This window comes from Miniopterus schreibersii (assembly GCF_964146895.1).
Source record: "Miniopterus schreibersii genome assembly, chromosome: 9".
Taxonomy (NCBI): Eukaryota; Metazoa; Chordata; class Mammalia; order Chiroptera; family Miniopteridae; genus Miniopterus; species Miniopterus schreibersii.
Genome location: NC_138118.1, coordinates 60,155,703 through 60,172,308, shown reverse-complemented (window position 1 = coordinate 60,172,308; position 16,606 = coordinate 60,155,703).

Below are 16,606 nucleotides of genomic sequence, written 5' to 3'. Positions count from 1 at the left end.
GCATTTAAGTCACTCTAAAATGCCTCTTTAAAATGTCATTTTCCAGAATATTGCTAGAAGCCTCTACTCAATTGTGATTACTTCTAATTAAGTGAAAAATAGGGAGAACAAATAGAAACAAAAATAGGTGTTTGGTAAAAAGGAAAATATTCCCTTCCACTATATGCCTCCGTGGCACTTATAAACTTGCAGTTCTTTTTGAGTGCTGGCCAGAAATGAACAGGGTAATAGAAATGAAAGCAGAAACAGATGTGGGCAAGTCTAGGTGACCTGCCAAGTGAAAGATAATGTTCTATACAGATGCAGGCATGAATATAGGGAATAAAAATCTTAAAGGCATAGCTGTCTCCATTCACCAGGCACCAAACAATGAGAAAAATACACATCGTCCAGGGGTGACTCCTTAAAGCTGAGCTCAAGGGTTTGGCATATAGAATTCTATTTCCATTCCCAAAGTGTCTTCAGTCTCCTTTGCTAAGCATTATGGGACCAAAGTCTTAACTGATTGCAAATGTTTCTGTGGTAAACTTTTCCATGGGAGTCACCAGCTGTACTGGGCAGAGCTGCTTCTTTTGTGGGTAAAATGTGGGTAAGGGGGCATGGGTAACAACAGAATCTTCCTGGAAGACATCATTGTAACAAGTTGTCAATAAATCTATTTTCTCTATTGGTCAAATTTTAAGTTCAGGGTGCTTAAAAGGAGCAGGTAAAATAAAGTCATAGAAAAAGTCCTGGGACTCTAATTCCATCTCAGCCAGACTACTTCCAGTGGTTTAGGAGTGCAACCCAGAAGAAGTATGAGTAGTTTCCAGAAAAAACAGTCTAAGTGGCCAAACCAAGCAATTTACTTAAAGTGGGCAAAGCAGAGCTGGAAGACATTATGAGTTTGAAGCAAGAGACATTGTCCTCCTTCCTTCTCTCACTGGTGGACCTGGGAATTGAGTTTTAATAGGGAATCAGGACCTGAATAGATTGCTGGGGAAGAATTGAGCTCCTAGCAGCTAATCAGTCCTGTCATCTGTTATGTATGGTCATTAAGAATTGAAATTCTTCAAAATAAGCTTTCCCATCAGGATTAAAAGACAGAAAATCTATTATCTCTATTTCTGGATGTTCCTTCTTATACTTCCCAGGGGTCAAATGTCTTCATTAAAACATACAGCTGGTCTCAGATTGGACTTTCCTGAAAAGGGCTTTATTTTTTAAAGGCATCTTTAGCAGAAAGACAGCAGGGTGTTTCTTTACAGAGCAAAATTGTAAGCATACTAAGTGGCCAATTAACACATTAACCTAAAATATTTATCTGCTTTTCTTTTTGTTTTTACTTTTAATTAAAGGTGAAGGGTGAAATTATTCCTAAGAGAAGTCATTTCTCTTTGTTCTCCAGATGTCAGAGGAGGCCAGTTCCTGTAGCCCAACTTCCAGGACTCCATGGATGCAGAGGTTATTTTTTACCTTATTGTTAGGATGGAAACCACAATGTCCCAGGGCAGCAGTGTGTTCTGACTGGCTTGGAGTGAGCCCTCCCATGTTAACGTTTGTCATATTCTCCAAAAGGCAAGACAGGGATAGGCTCAGTCAACCCGATGTCTCTTTGGCCCTCCCTGCATCATGCCACTTACTGGCTGTGGCATGTGGAATCCTTTTCTTATCTTGGGGATTCTCTCCAGAGGCCTGAGACCTTTGGGTGGCCTCCCTGAGGCAAGGATTTGTGAGCTGTCTCTTTCTTATCTTATCCCTTATGTATGACTGGTAAAGATTTATATATATGAGGTCTGGGGCTTGCCCCAGAGGAATACATCCCTAAATCTGTTTATACAGCATCTACGCTGAGCTAGTTTGAGAATTAGAGAGAACTTAGAGCGTTGAAAAGAGGGCATTTTCCTACTGCTCCTGAAAGGACACCAAGTGAAAGGGAGCCAGGTAAGGAGCATTTCCTTGCAGCTCTGGTGTGACTTACACATTCCTGTGAGAATCAGCCTCGCACAAGTGGTTTCTTGGGGATCCTGGGGTTGGCAGCACAACCCAATGCATAGCTATGGACATTCCAAGCCTGTGCTTCACATCATTTACGTCTTGTCCCATATGTTTGAATTCTAAATTGGGGAAAACATACTTGAAAAGGTGAATACCAGTTTAAAAAAGGGCAAAGTTTTGAAGAACTGAGAAGACCTACTGAACTACCACCCCCTTCAACTAGTAACCCTCAGACTCTCCAGCTTGGCTTTCTATTTGAATCAAGGTTTTGAATTCTGACACTTTCATATTCGGGAAGCAAGATCCTCATGTGTTCCAGTAACCCCTCAGTTTCCCTTTGATGCTGGATTGAGTTGAACCTCTCATCTCTTACTCCCAGCAAAGAATACTCTATATTATACCGCATGGTCAGTCAGTTCAGTACCCTGTCTGAGGACATCACCGTAAGGGTTCATGTCCTCTGCTGCAGCAAAAATACATTTTACATATTGAGCCCAAGCTGTACACTGATGAAGGTCTGCAGTTCACCAGTGTTCTGTAACTAGTGAGAAGCTGTCCTCCGAAAGCCCTCACATCTGTTCCTCTCCAGCTTCAACATGAAGGAACACATCAGCAGCAGGCATCTGAGTGATAAAAGCCTGTATCACTATGCATCTTTTCTTTGCTGATTCTTGGAAAGAACTGTGAAGGGTTTGAGATTTTACCCTGTTTGAAAACTAACAAGTAAGACAGCCAGGTTCATGGATACAGTAGAAGACAAAGTAAGATACAAAGGACTAACAGTAATAACAATGGTCAGAGTATAATCTTTTTTTTGGGGGGGGGGGAGTTCCCTGAGCCCTATAGGATGACGCAAAACAAAAAGGGCCCATGGCACACCTGCATATGCACTAGGTTGCATTACAGAGAGGAACCCTGAATTTAGGGAAACCAAATATTTCACAATGGGCATTAAGCATTCCTGTGTTTGCTGTCAGGGATGATTGTCTTTATTTCACTAAGCACACAGCGTATCTCCTTTTTTTCCTGAGGGAGATACTGTCTTTTTTCCTTCAAGGCTGTTTGCTGTAGAAACACCCTTGAAGATATAGTCCAGAGTAAAAGAGCAATCAATGCTTCTGTTGCAAAATGTGCAGAAATGTGAGACCCACAGAGACTCATCTCCCAACAAGTTTGTACATATACAACAGAGCTGGTGATGCATTACTTTTGGATGAAGAAGACTTGAATTATTCCCAGCCAGGACTCTAATTCCACGTTACCTTTCTGTAGGTTTGTTATACTGATTTGGGAGGTTAAAGATCAGAGATATGTAAGAAGAGCTGTTCTTGAGTGCTGAATGTACGCAAGGACTCATAACATGTCAGTTCTTAGTAAATGCTAAGTAGTGGAAGTAAATGATTCTTCACTAAATGGTGACCTCCCTTTTCAGGTTATTGCTTTTGAATTCATGCCTCAATAAACTACCAGTGGGTAGCATACCTAGGTGTCATCTTTCCCACATTCAAATATTACCCAACCAACTGTAAGATCATTAAAATTTTTTAATCATCCTTCCACCACAAATCGGGATATTAACCTTACCACTACAGGTAGATTCTAGCTTCAAGAACTGGTCCTGTAATTGTCACTGAAAAAAAATTCTTTTATAGACTGGAAAGCAATTATTGTTTTGTCAGTTCAGAAGTTTATAAAATTAAACTTTTAACTAATGAAAATGATCTAATGAGTTCTAAACTTCAGTAGACTAAAAATACAAAGGAGGGGAATTGAATTGAATTATTAAGGGGAGGCTCATTTGAGGAGTGAAGACAGGAGAGTAATTAAAAGAGTGTCTCTGATGCAAAGGGGCTGCAGGTCAGTTTCCTCTGTGAAAAAAACAACACATTTTCTCAGTGGGATCCTGGTCTGGTGAGCAATTAATTTTAAATAATAGTTTTACATGCTCCGGGAAATGTAAATATCAATACAAATACAATCCCCTTCCCCTTTCATTACGTTTTCCTCTGTCCAAGATGGACCAGCTTGTAGGGTTAAAATTGAAGCAGAGCCCTCTCTGCTAACCAGGAAAGAGCTGCCTGATGAGTGCCCTAGGAGGTGGCTTCAGCAGGTGGACAGAAGGCCAGGGGAAATGACTGCATTGCATCAGACTTGATTATTTCCCCCCCGAGGGAAAGGACGCCTTAACCTTCTCTTTTGTGAGCTCTCAGCCTGCCATTACTCTTCTGAGTTTTTACCATAAAGTAAATAATTTCCAGGTTGCTTTCATTTTGGAAAACAGAAAACACCCTGAGGGGATTTAGAGGAAACAGCCATGCTCACCAGACACCCAACTTCGCACTCTTTCCTCTGCGGGATTCTTAGGGAGGCCTTTTCTTCACAGTCTTAACAGGGATGGACTTTCTTCTGTGGTTTCTATGGAACATATATTAACGTTAGAAATTAAGCTCCATGTAAAATGCAGAGGAAGAAATGTTTGGTGTATGCTGGGTTAGAAACTTTCTTAAAAGACACCTTTCCTTTTCTCTGTATATATTGCTGAAATAGACTATATATATTTTTTCTTTGAAAATTAGGTTCCAGTTGGTTATGAACTCTTTCTTTAAGGACCATCTTTTTTATATAAGTTTCTGTCCAAAGGGTAAAATTTCTTTGGTTTCTGGAAGGCTCTTTTGTTCAGTACATAGAACGTTTTTCTTCTCTGCTCATTATTTTATATCTTTTGTATAGTTTTTCTATTCAAATACATCTCTTTTTGTTGGTGGTAATTATAGAGGCTTGCTAATATGCTAGTCAAGGGGAGATGATGAGAGGAACATCGTCTGTGACTTCAGGAGTTTAGAGTCTAGAACTGTGCTGTCCAATACAGTAGCCACTGGCCACAGTTGCCTACTCAACACTTGAAGTGTGGCTTGTGCGAATGAAACAATTGAATTTTTAGTTTGATTTACTTATAATTAATTAAAATTTAAAATACCTCAGTTTTTAAAAGATAAAAAAAGAACAGAATATTAAGATTTATTTTACCTATTTAGATGGACAGATTTATCAAATAAAAAAATAAGATGCCCATTTGAATTTCAGATAAACAAGGGATAATTTTTTTTTAAAAAAATAAGTATATTCTTATTTTTATCTGGTAAGTCTGTTTTCTTTACTTCCTTTAATATGACTTCTAGAAAATTTGAAATGGAATATATGGCTTCCATGAGATTTCTATTGGATAGTATTGCTTTAGAATAAACATTGTTAGCCTAACTTTTCTGGAATACAAACTTCAGAAAGGCAAGTGATTTTTTTTGGCTGTATTTGCTAACACAAATGCAGTTAATTTTTCAAATGTAAGATCTATAACATGATTTTTCCTGGGAATCCAACTGATTGGTTTTAGGAAGAGTTGTTTAAAGTTAGAGCACAAAAGTGCCCAGGTACTGAGATTCTCTCCATGAATCCCTCATTCTCTTAATCCATCACCCCTTCCTTCCTTTCCTTCCCTCTACCATGTCCATGCGTTACTATTTCAGTAACACTACGACCAACAGCACTAAATGCATTCACCTTGGGCTTTTCATTGCACCCATCAGGCATCAGGTCAGTCCCTGATTAACCCAAAGTTCTGCCCTTCTTACATCTAACAGCCCAGCCTGGCCGTAGGAGGTCGCACAGAGGGCTCATTGGATCTGTTATAAATGTGTGATCTACAACTGCAAATGGGCTTGTAAACTGGCTGCATGTTTTTGGCTCATTCCCACCACCATTTTTTTAACACTTCCAAACTCTCTGTTCTCCATAATCCTCCAACATCTTTATCCCTTCCACTGCTCTCAGAAGATAATGTTTTCACAGAGAAAATGATTAGGTGAGATTGGGATCTCTCATCTTCCCATTTCCAAACATGTCTCTGCCTACATCTGTATCTAATCTATTCTCTTTTCCTCTTGTTTAATAGAGGAGCTGTTTGCATCCTCTAAAAGCCAGTCTGCTCCCTTGCTCTTTAGAACTGTACACTATCTCCATCTCCGTCTCTCTCTCTGCCTCCCACCACCACTATATAGGGAGATTGGCCTGTCCCCCCATCACCGAACGGTGACATTTCTTGTTAAGATCAGCAACGGCCTCCACGAATATAAATCTAATGCACATTTTTAGGCTGCTTCTTGCTTGACTTGACCGTGGTGTTTGTTACTGTTGATCATTTCTTACCTCCCCTGTCTGTGTGGACACAACCCTTTTCTGCCTACTTTCTTCCTCTTTGTGGACTTACCTTTGCAGGCTCATCCTCTCTCTCCTGACTTTAAATATCAGGATCCTTCAACTCTCATTATGCCTCTGGCTTCCATTACCACCTACATGTAGATGACTTACAAATGTGCCACTGCTGCGCACTTTAGATCCACATTTCCCTTTCAGATTTCTGAATTGATGTCTAAAAAACATGCTCAGCTCAATATGTCAAAACTGAATTCATTATTTCTCCTCCTCAACCCCAGTTCTTTTCAGCCTTACGTGGCTCAGCGACCCCTGCCCTCTCACCTTCACAATGTTCAGATTCGTACTGTAGTCTGACACCTCTCTCAGCCTCTTCCGACGTTTTCCCCAATAAATCTATTGCACATTTCATTCCATCTTAGTGTCCTTTTCTTTTTTTGGACTAATATACAAGGTAAAGAGAGACCTTCATTGGGAGATGAAGTAACAAAGAATATAGCTAATACTATACTAGATCTTATTGAGCTCAGTCCCTTTATTTTCGCAGACAAGGATGGTGAAGCTTAGACATTTTTAATTGGGATAGAACTGAACAAGACCTGTCATCTTTGAAACCCATAATTGCAACCTCTGTTTAATATCCAATAAATGTAAAATTTCCTGAAAGGTAATAGTGGTTCTATTCTGAATATGTTTGAAGACATTTTTGAAGGTTAAATTAATTTTAATGTGAACTTTAATGATATATATAACACACATATAGAAAACTGCGTAAATTATGCATGTCCTGCTCAATGACTTTTCACAAAGTAAACACAACTATATAACCTCCCACAACAAAATACAGAACATTACCTGTGCTACGGAAGATCCCATGGGCTTCCCTCCAAGTCATGCACTCCTTCCTCTTCAAAGGAAAACACATTGTGACTTCTAGCATCAAAGGCTAATTTTTAATTTACCTTTATGAAGTAGCTCAAATCCCATTTTTTCAAAGATTGACAGGGCCTGAAACAAGCAGGTGTATGTATCTATAGCAATTCACCATGAAAACCTCTGAAATCATTTGGTTCACTATTTCATTGCTGGGAGTCAAGATCCTTTCCCTATCCTGACCTGGTAATATTTTGTAAAAAGGACATGACATCTTTGCCAGAAATTGAGCATATTCATGCTGCGTCACCTTGGAAAAGTTATTTAACACCTCTAACACCTTTAGGATTCATCTTTTTCATCTGTAAAATGAACATAATAATATTAAATACTAAGATGACCATCATCATGGAATAAGTTAATGCATATAAAAGTCATATCATGGTGTCAAGCATACAGTATAACTTCAGTGAATGCTAGTTCTGTGGGAGTTTTATTAGTAGTATTAATATACAGTAGTTCATACCAGAACTTTTAGAGGCAATTTGCTAAATTATGACTTTCTAGCCAACCTTGGGCAAATGACTTAGTTTTTGTGTTTGAGTGTCTCCTCTTTTCTAAGGAGACAAAAGGTAAAGAAACAATGAATGAGTTGTTTTTGTAAGGGTTGAGTTCTACAGATGAGAAGATAAAGACTTCTTTTAAATATACAAATTATCGTTTTGATTCAAAGCACAGCAGTAAAAGGCAAGTCATTATCCTCTTGAGAGATGGTCTTTTGGAAAGAGTAAAAGTCATATTGACTTTTGAAATTCCTTAAAAACATTTGGACTACATTCTAATATGAAAACCTCTCTACATTCTAAGAAAAAAGGTGTTAAGAACTAATATGTTTTAAAAGGTCAAATTTAGTTTTTCCTAAAGTAATGAGATTAATAAACACAAAGGCATAAATATATGTGTATTGTTAGTTATAAATTGTAGGAGTTGGAAAGTGGTTGCTACAGAAGAGTCAGGAATCCTGGGATCCAGTCTCTTCTGCTATCCAATTGTATGACTTTGGGCAACTGTACTGTGGTTCAATCTACTTGCCTGTAAAATGAAGTTAGATCAATAACTTTATCATTCTTTGGGGTACACCACTTTTTATAACATCTTCCAATGAAACACTTTAAACATGTATGTTAATTGTTGATGGAACAGAGATTTAGAGGATATAGAATCATAGTCAAAACAAAGACTTAAAACTGAATTTAAACTTGTGTGTGTGTGTGTGTGTGTTGGAATGGTTCAGACACTGAAGAGAAAGGAGTTTATAAAAAGGGAAAGAGGATACTGTGGTGACAAGGGAATGATTGTTTATGATGTTGAGTCCTAGATTTCTTGTATCTGAATATAGAGTGAACCTGAGAGTTCTCAGTTTGGAATTAAGACAGGCAGTGTGACACAGTGGAAATAATACTGAAATAACACTCAGGAATCTGGATTCTCATAGCTGTACTGTATGATTAGTAGTGTGATATTTGACATGTCATTTCACCTGCTGGCTATCCTCAGATGAAAAAAGAGGTGGTTGGACATGACTACTCAGTTCCCTTCCAGTTCTTAAAGTGTTTGATTTTTAAAGAAGGGAATGAATCAATTTTACTGGATGGTGTAGGTATTGGGTGGAGTGGCTTCATGATATTTGGAGATCAATCTAAGGCTCATAATTAGAGAAGAGTCGAGTCAAAATTTTGTACCTTATTTTTTGAGGATGTTTGAGAGATTTATAACTCAACTTTGGTTTTAATCAGCTATATTCACCACAATGCTGTATATAAACCATGGCAAAACTTAGCAGCTTCTAGCAAAAAAATCATTTATATTTTACTCATGCCTCTGCAGGTCATCTGATGTTTGGCTGATGTCTGCTGGACTGGGCTGCAGGTTTCAGGTTAGTTTTGGGTGTCTATGGGGGACCAGTGAACTATCCTGGGTATGTGGACTATCTCAGGACTGTGTAATTGTGCAAGAGGATAAGATCAGTTGCTCATGCAAGTTTCAATATTTATGCTCAGGTTGTTTCTGCTCATGTCTCATTGGCCAAATCAAATCACCTGACAAAATCTAAAGTTAAGGGGCTTAGAAGTACATTCTACTTACCATAGACTGTTGCAAAGGTACAGATGTACGGCACTATTATAGTAAAAGACTTTGGACTGATAGTTCAATTTATGACAACTTGACATACACATGTGAGTATGTGGATGTATAATGGAACAAGGAAAACAAAACAGACTTCTGAGTGGGTTAGGTAACAGAGCATCATAGGTTTGAGGAGATGGATCTAGGTTCTATAACTCCATGCCAATCATAGGTTAACTGCTATATACCTGAATTCGGTACTCACAAGCAAAGTAGTTTCTTATACTCTTATTGCTGATTCAATGAATTTTCTTAGAGAAACTGTTCTCTTGTCATGCTGAGTAATGGCCTCCCTATTGCTAAATCTCATAACTAGTTTTCAATTCCCGCCATACTTGACCTATCAGTGGCATTTGACACACTTGTACACTCTCCTCCTACTTCACTTTTTCACTTGGTTTTACTTCTGCTCAAAGACCATTGATGAGAACTAGTCACATGGCTCCCTCTAACTTCAAGGAAAGCTGGAAAAGTAAGGGACCCATCGACATTCAGAGAGCACTGACTGCCTCTACCACATGTTCTGTAGGATTCTCTGAGTCTACTCTACCCCTTACTTCCATGACTCTAGAGGCATAACTCATTGTGTCTCCTCCACACACTGGTGACATTCTCTAAAAGTAAGCATTGTCTAAAAGAACAGTCAATGAGATGGCTCTACAGGGAACATAGAAGGAAGGAAAAAAGAGGTGGTGGACACATATATGATGGCGTATGCAAGTAATAGGCACTAGGATATGGATACCACTTACTAGCTAATGATGTGAGCAAGTTATTTAACCTCTTGGCTTTAGTTATCATATCTGTAAACATAGGAATGATAATAATAGCACTTACCTCATAGGATGCTTTTGAGGACAAAATTAATATACATGAGGCACTTAGAACAGTGCCTGGCACATGGGAAGTGCAATAAGTGCTACCTATAATTATTTCATGAATTGCACAATTAAATTCTAAATAATGGAGAACTGAAAATAAAAGCAATAGTAAATTTATAAAATTTTAAATCATCTCCCATATAAACCTCAGCTTAATGAGGAAGATTCTCATTTTAATCTGTTTCATTACCAGGATTATGGAAACATAAAGAAATAAAAACAGAATGTGTTCTTTCTCTGCACATGTGGCACTTTGGCTAGAGGTAACATTTTTTTCTGCGAAAAGCTGAACAAGAGCGTTTTGGAAATGGAACAGAGCCAATGAGCAGGGGCACTTAAGATGGGTTTTGTAATTGCACACCATGTTGCTCGATGGAAGCTCTTCTCATTCAGTATCAAGGGACCATGATGAGTGTCTTGAGGTCTAAGGGTCTTGTTAGAAACCTGCAGGGAACTCAGGCTGGCCCCTGCTGATGTGACTCTGTGGCGATGGCGTTTCTTTTAAATTGCCAGCAGGGAGGTATTCTTGCTGCCTTCTTTCCCTTTACATTTCCAACAAGGAGGGACAGCTGAGGCAAACAAGGCAGAATCTTTTTCCAATTACATAGTGGGTGTATTTCATTTCAGCTGCTGCCTATGAGAAACATGATACTGAGTGATTTAGTGGAGCTGAGGCAAAACCAGCCTACACAGGATTTGGGGGGCACATTGTTAAGTTTCCAGATTATTTGGGTGAAATGACGTGGTAGGGTAATTATCACACTGAAAAGGTTTAAGGCTTATAATTGCTAGAGAGAAGAAAGTGCAGCTCTTAATATAGTCCCAAACTACTCTCAAAGCACCAAATGGTAAAATAAATAAAATTAAAATAAAATAAAATAAATGGTGACAAATCAATCTGGCTTCATAGACTGTAATTATTTTGAAGGGCAGTGGGCAGAGCTTTTAGAGAGAGATGATTTACTTGGTGGCACTTAGCTGCTAACTTTTACTTTGAAGAAAGGTTTATGTGAATTGATTTTCTGTACTTCACATCATCATATAACTCTTAACTCTTCCTAAATGCTCCTGAGGGAAAAGGCCAAGTTGGAATTTTCCCTATGCTGAACTAAGCAAAACATCAGCCAGAATTCAAGCCAATGTGTTTTTTTGTTTGGTTGGGTTTTTTTGCAAAGGTATAACTACTTCTTCTTTTTTTTTTTTAATTTATCTTTATTGTTGAGAGTATTACAGGTATCCCTTTTTTCCCCCCAATTGATCCCCTCCACTTCCCTCCCACCCCCTTCCCAGGCCTTCACCCCATTATTAACTGTGTCCATGGGTTATGCATATAACTTCTTTGGTTAATCTCTTCCCACCCTCCACCCCCCTTCCCTCTTTCCCTTCCCTTGCATGCGTCAATGTCTCTGGATCTATTTAGTTCATCAGATTCTTTTGTTCATTAGCTTCTTCTTAAAGAAGACCCTTCAACTTTTCCTGTAGTGCTGGTCTGGTGGTGATGAACTCCTTTAGCTTTTCCTTGTCTGAGAAGCTCTTTATCTGACCTTCAATTCTAAATGATAGCTTTGCTGGGTAGAGCGATCTTGGTTGTAGTTCCATGTTTTTCATCACTTTGAATATTTCTTGCCACTCCCTTCTGGCCTGCAAAGTTTCTGTTGAGAAATCAGCTGACAGTCGTATGGGGGCTCCCTTGTAGGTAACTAACTGCTTTTCTCTTGCTGCTTTTAAGATTCTCTCTTTGTCTTTAACCTCTGGCATTTTAATTATGATATGTCTTGCTGTGGGCCTCTTTGGGTTCCTCTTGTTTGGGACCCTCTGTGCTTCCTGGACTTGTAAGTCGATTTCTTTCCCCAGGTAGGGGAAGTTTTCTGTAATTATTTTTTCAAATAGGCTTTCAATTTCTTGGTCTCTTTCTTGTACTTCTGGCACACCAATAATATGAATGTTGGGCCTCTTGAAGTTGTCCCAGAGGCTCCTTATACTATTTTCATATTTCTGGGTTCCTTTTTCTTTTTGCTCTTCTGGTTGGGTGTTTTTTGTTTCCTCATGTTCCAAATTGCTGATTTGATTCTCAGCGTCCTCTACTCTACTGTTGATTCCATGTAAATTATTCTTTGTTTCAGTTCCTGTAGCCTTCATTTCAAATTGGTACTTTATTATGTTATCGATTTTCTCAGTTATTTCCCTAACAATCTGCTTAAACATCCTTATAAGCATTATTCCGAACTCTCTATCTGTTAGCTTGCTTGGATCTATGTCATTTAGTTCCTCTTCTAGTGATTTCTTCTGTTCTTTCCTTTGTGGCATGTTCTTTGCCTCCACATTTTGTCTGCTTCCAGGTGCTGCTATGTCTCCTGGAATCTGTAGAGTGGCTTTGAGTAGTAGGTGTCCTGTAGGGTCCAGTGGCTCAGCCTCCCCAGTCCCCTGAGCTGGGCCTTCTAGGTGCTCCCCTGTGTGGGCTGTGTGCACTGTCCTGTTGTAGTTGAGCCTTGGTTGCTGTTGGTGTCCCTGGGAAGAACTGACCCCCAGGCCAATCAGCTGTGAGGACCAGTTGCAACTATAGCCAAAGAGCTGCTGTGCTGGAGACACCCTTATGGATCAGGATTTACTTCGGTGGAGCTTTGGTGTTCACCAAGTGTGCCCCTTGAGTGTGTCACTCGTGGATGTGGTCGGGTTGTAATCCAGCGTGATCAAGTCTGAGCACCAGGTGCACTGTCTCTGGGGCCTCCTGGGAGGTGCAAAGTCAGCCTGTGCCAGTGCCTTGCCCAGGGCCACCCAGCATGAGCTACACAGCAAACCGTAGTTGGCTGCTACTTGTGCTGGGCTTGGGTTGCCCAGGAGAGGCCAAGCTACGAGCCAGTGCAGGCTGCCGCTAGTGCCAGGCCTGGGGCCGCTTATCAAGCCATATGGGGCAGCTGCTGCTTGTTTGAGAGATTTTAGGAAAGTCCTAAGCATGAGGCTCGAGAGGCCACTTGCACAGAAAAGCCCCTGGAAATGGCCTGGATGAGCCGCAGGTGGGGAGGGGCGGGGCCTCGGGAATCACGGGGCGGGGCCAAAGGTGTGAGTCAGGCGCTGGCGATTCAAATATGGCGCCTGCCTGCTGGCTGTGTGCGGGGAGGACTCGCCAAAGGAGCCATGGCCTCCGCCAGCCCTTCTGCCTGGGAGGAAGCCGCCCTCCGCCTCTCGCCCGGATCTCAGGCAGGTTAGTTCCCCCCCGAGTGTCCCGGGTCCTTTCAGGCTGCTGCCCGGCGCTGGGCTCAGAGGGAGTGTCCGAGTGAGTCTGTGCCGGGCCCTTTAGGAGGAGCTGCTGGGGCTCCCGCAGCCTCCGCGACCCTCAGGGACAGTCCCCGCTGGTTTCACAGCCCGGAGTTGTGGGGACGTCTCTTCCCGGCCCTGGAGCCCTGGGCTGGGGGCCTGCTGTGGGACTGGGACCCCTCACTCCTCCGGGAAACCCCCACCACTGAGATTCCCTCCCAGGTTTCAACCGCTGCACCCGGTGTGGGCCCGAGGCTCATCTCTGCGATTCAGCCCCCATCCGCCCGCGTCTCCGCCCCTCCTACCCCTCTCGATGCTCCTTCAGCTCCCTGGTTGTGGGGCTTCTGTGCAGCCAGATTTCAGGAGCCTCTGAGTGATGGTGGTTCTGTATTTTAGTTGTAATTTTGATGTGGTTGTGGAGGCGGCGGGTGCAGCTGCTACCTACGCCGCCATCTTCGCAAAGGCATAACTTCTGAGTAAGAGTCTAAACACCATGAGTTATGTTTTCTGTTCCTATCTTTCTCCCTCATGTCTTGTCGCCTTGGATCGTCCTCTCTTTCTTTCCGTTGGATGAGTCCTTCCTTATTTCTCTTTCCTTTTTTTCTTTCTGTCTCAAAAATCCTTTGACATCCTACAATGGAGTAGGCACTGTTCAGTGTGCTGGGGAAGGGGTGGGTAATGGGTGATGGGGAAGAATGAAATGAAGATCTTTTCTCTGTCTCCAGAAATACATAGATTTCAGGTTTGATCCATATATAAACACACTCGTATAATTCAAGATGCCTGCACTGAGGCTTTTGGTCAAACCAAGGTCTACAAGGCCTCCCCTAAGTCTTCTTATTTAGGGGTAAAGACTGGTGTCAATTCCAGCTCTGCTACTTACTAGTTGGATGACTTGAGGTAAGTTTCTTAAACTCTTGGAGCCTTAGTTTTTCTGATCTGTAAAATGAGTATAATACTTGATTAGTTGAAGATAATTAATAAGGATGGGATTCAAATACACAGAAAAATGAATGAGCAGTGTACCTCAACAGTAATACTGTAGTAATGCAGGTATAATGAGAGTATAGTACCAAGGGGATGGAGAGGATGGTGGAGAAATATTAAGTTGATAGAATCAGGAGGTCTTGAATACCAGTTGGGTGTGAGAGGGAGTAGAGAAGTCAAAGCTAAGTTCTGGCTTTGTTCTCTGCTGATGCCATAAACTGGGACTGGAAATTCAGTATTACTATAATCTACTTTGAGTCTTGGGCTTTGAGGGCCCTGAAGAATGTTCGAGTAGAAATACCCAGATGGTAATTTAAATGTAAGTTTAGAGAAGTCATCAAATTTCAACATGGATTTGCTAAGCACATGCTATGTACTAGATAATCTGTGAGACACTGAATATAGAATGGCTATAAAAAGACTTAGCCCATCTGGGCGTGGCTTAGTGGTTGAGCATCAACCTATGATTCAGGAGATCGTGATTCGATTCCCAGTCAGGGCACATGCCTGGGTTGCAGGCTCACTCCCCAGTTGGGGGCGTGCATGAGGCAGCTGATCAATGACTCTCTCATCACTGATGGTTCTCTCTCTCTCTCTCTCTCTCTCTCTCTCTCTCTCCCTTCCTCTCTCTGAAATCAATAAAGATATATTAAAAACACACACACAAAACCTTAGTCATCCCTTTGCTTTCTAGTGGAGGAGAAAGATGTAAAATAAATATTAACATGATAAAATAGAGAACTAAAGATATGTTATATGAAGGAAAATCACGGAGTGCTATGAAAATACCTAGTAGGAAGTGCTCATTGAGATTGGGAGATTTGTGGAGGTCTCTCCAAGGACACTTAAGCCATGAGGGGAAGAATTAGAGTTAGCTGGGTGTAGTTTACCCCCAGACTGTAACTGCCATGAAGCCGTTCCCTTGACTTTTCCTCATGGTTGCAGGTTGGCTACTATGGCTCTAGGCAGCACATCTGCATTTTAGCAGAAGGAATTAGGAAGAGAAAGGAGTGCTGCTTACCCACTGTAGGAACATTAGCCCAGACTAAACCTTACATCTAATTGGTCAGAACTGTATCACATTACTCCCAAGTTGGAAGATTGATGAAGGAGAAGGGGCTGGGAATTCAGGTCGGGGCAGCTGGCCAATGGCATCTGCTACTTTAAGCAAGAATAATGTCCTCAAGGATAGATTCCTAGAAGTGAGATCACTGGGTCAAAACAGAATCTCAGAGGGAAAGTGGGGATGGGTGGGAAGAGATTAACTAAAGAACTTATGTGCATATATGCATAACCCGTAGATACAGACGATAGTGTGGTGAAGGCCTGGGGTGGGTGAGGGGAAGAAGGGATCAATGGGAGAAAAAGAGGACATCTGTAATACTTTCAACAAAAAAGCTAAATTTAAAAAAAGAATTATGTCTTCAAAATTGAGAGAGAAGAAAGTTTCAAGAAGGTGACTTGGCAACAAAATCAAATGTCACAGAGGTTGAGGAAGATGAGCTCTGAAATGAAACTCTGGATTTGACATTTGGAAGGGCAGAGAACTTGCCCATCATGCTCTGTTGTATTCCAGGCACCTTCTCTAGTGCCTGGGATAGAGTAGGCAATTAATCACTGACTAGGGAAATTAATCTGGCTGCAGTGTATTAGATGTATTGCATGCATAAAGGTCTGTATTGATCATCTAGTATAAATTAAATTCTAATTTTCTCTAAGTAAATACTTTCTGGAACGAGTGAGCATCTAGAGAGTTATCCTTCATACGAACATCAGAAACCAGTTAGGAGGGCTAGACTGGAACTTAAAAAATATTTCCCCAAAGCTCAATGAAGCAAGAGAAAGGAACTACTTGGAAGAATTTGCTTACCTCTATAATTTTAGTAGCTGTTTTTAGTAGGTACAGGTGGTTTGTAGACTTGGAAACGCCATTTATGCCTCATTATAGCTATTTATTTAAATGCTTTCTTGTTATAGGAAAGATGAAAATAGCTTTCTGTCTCATGGGATAGTAGAAAAATTTCTATGGAAGACACTTATGTTATCGAATATGTTCAATTAGTATCTTATATTTGCATAACACATTAGAGTTCACAAAGCACATTTAAATATAACATCTCATTTGATTATCTCAACCATATGGAAGGTTATTAAGGCAAATGTCATTAACCCCCCCTTTTATCATTGAAAAAAATTCAAGAGATCTTAAGTAACTTACTAAAAATTACACATGTACT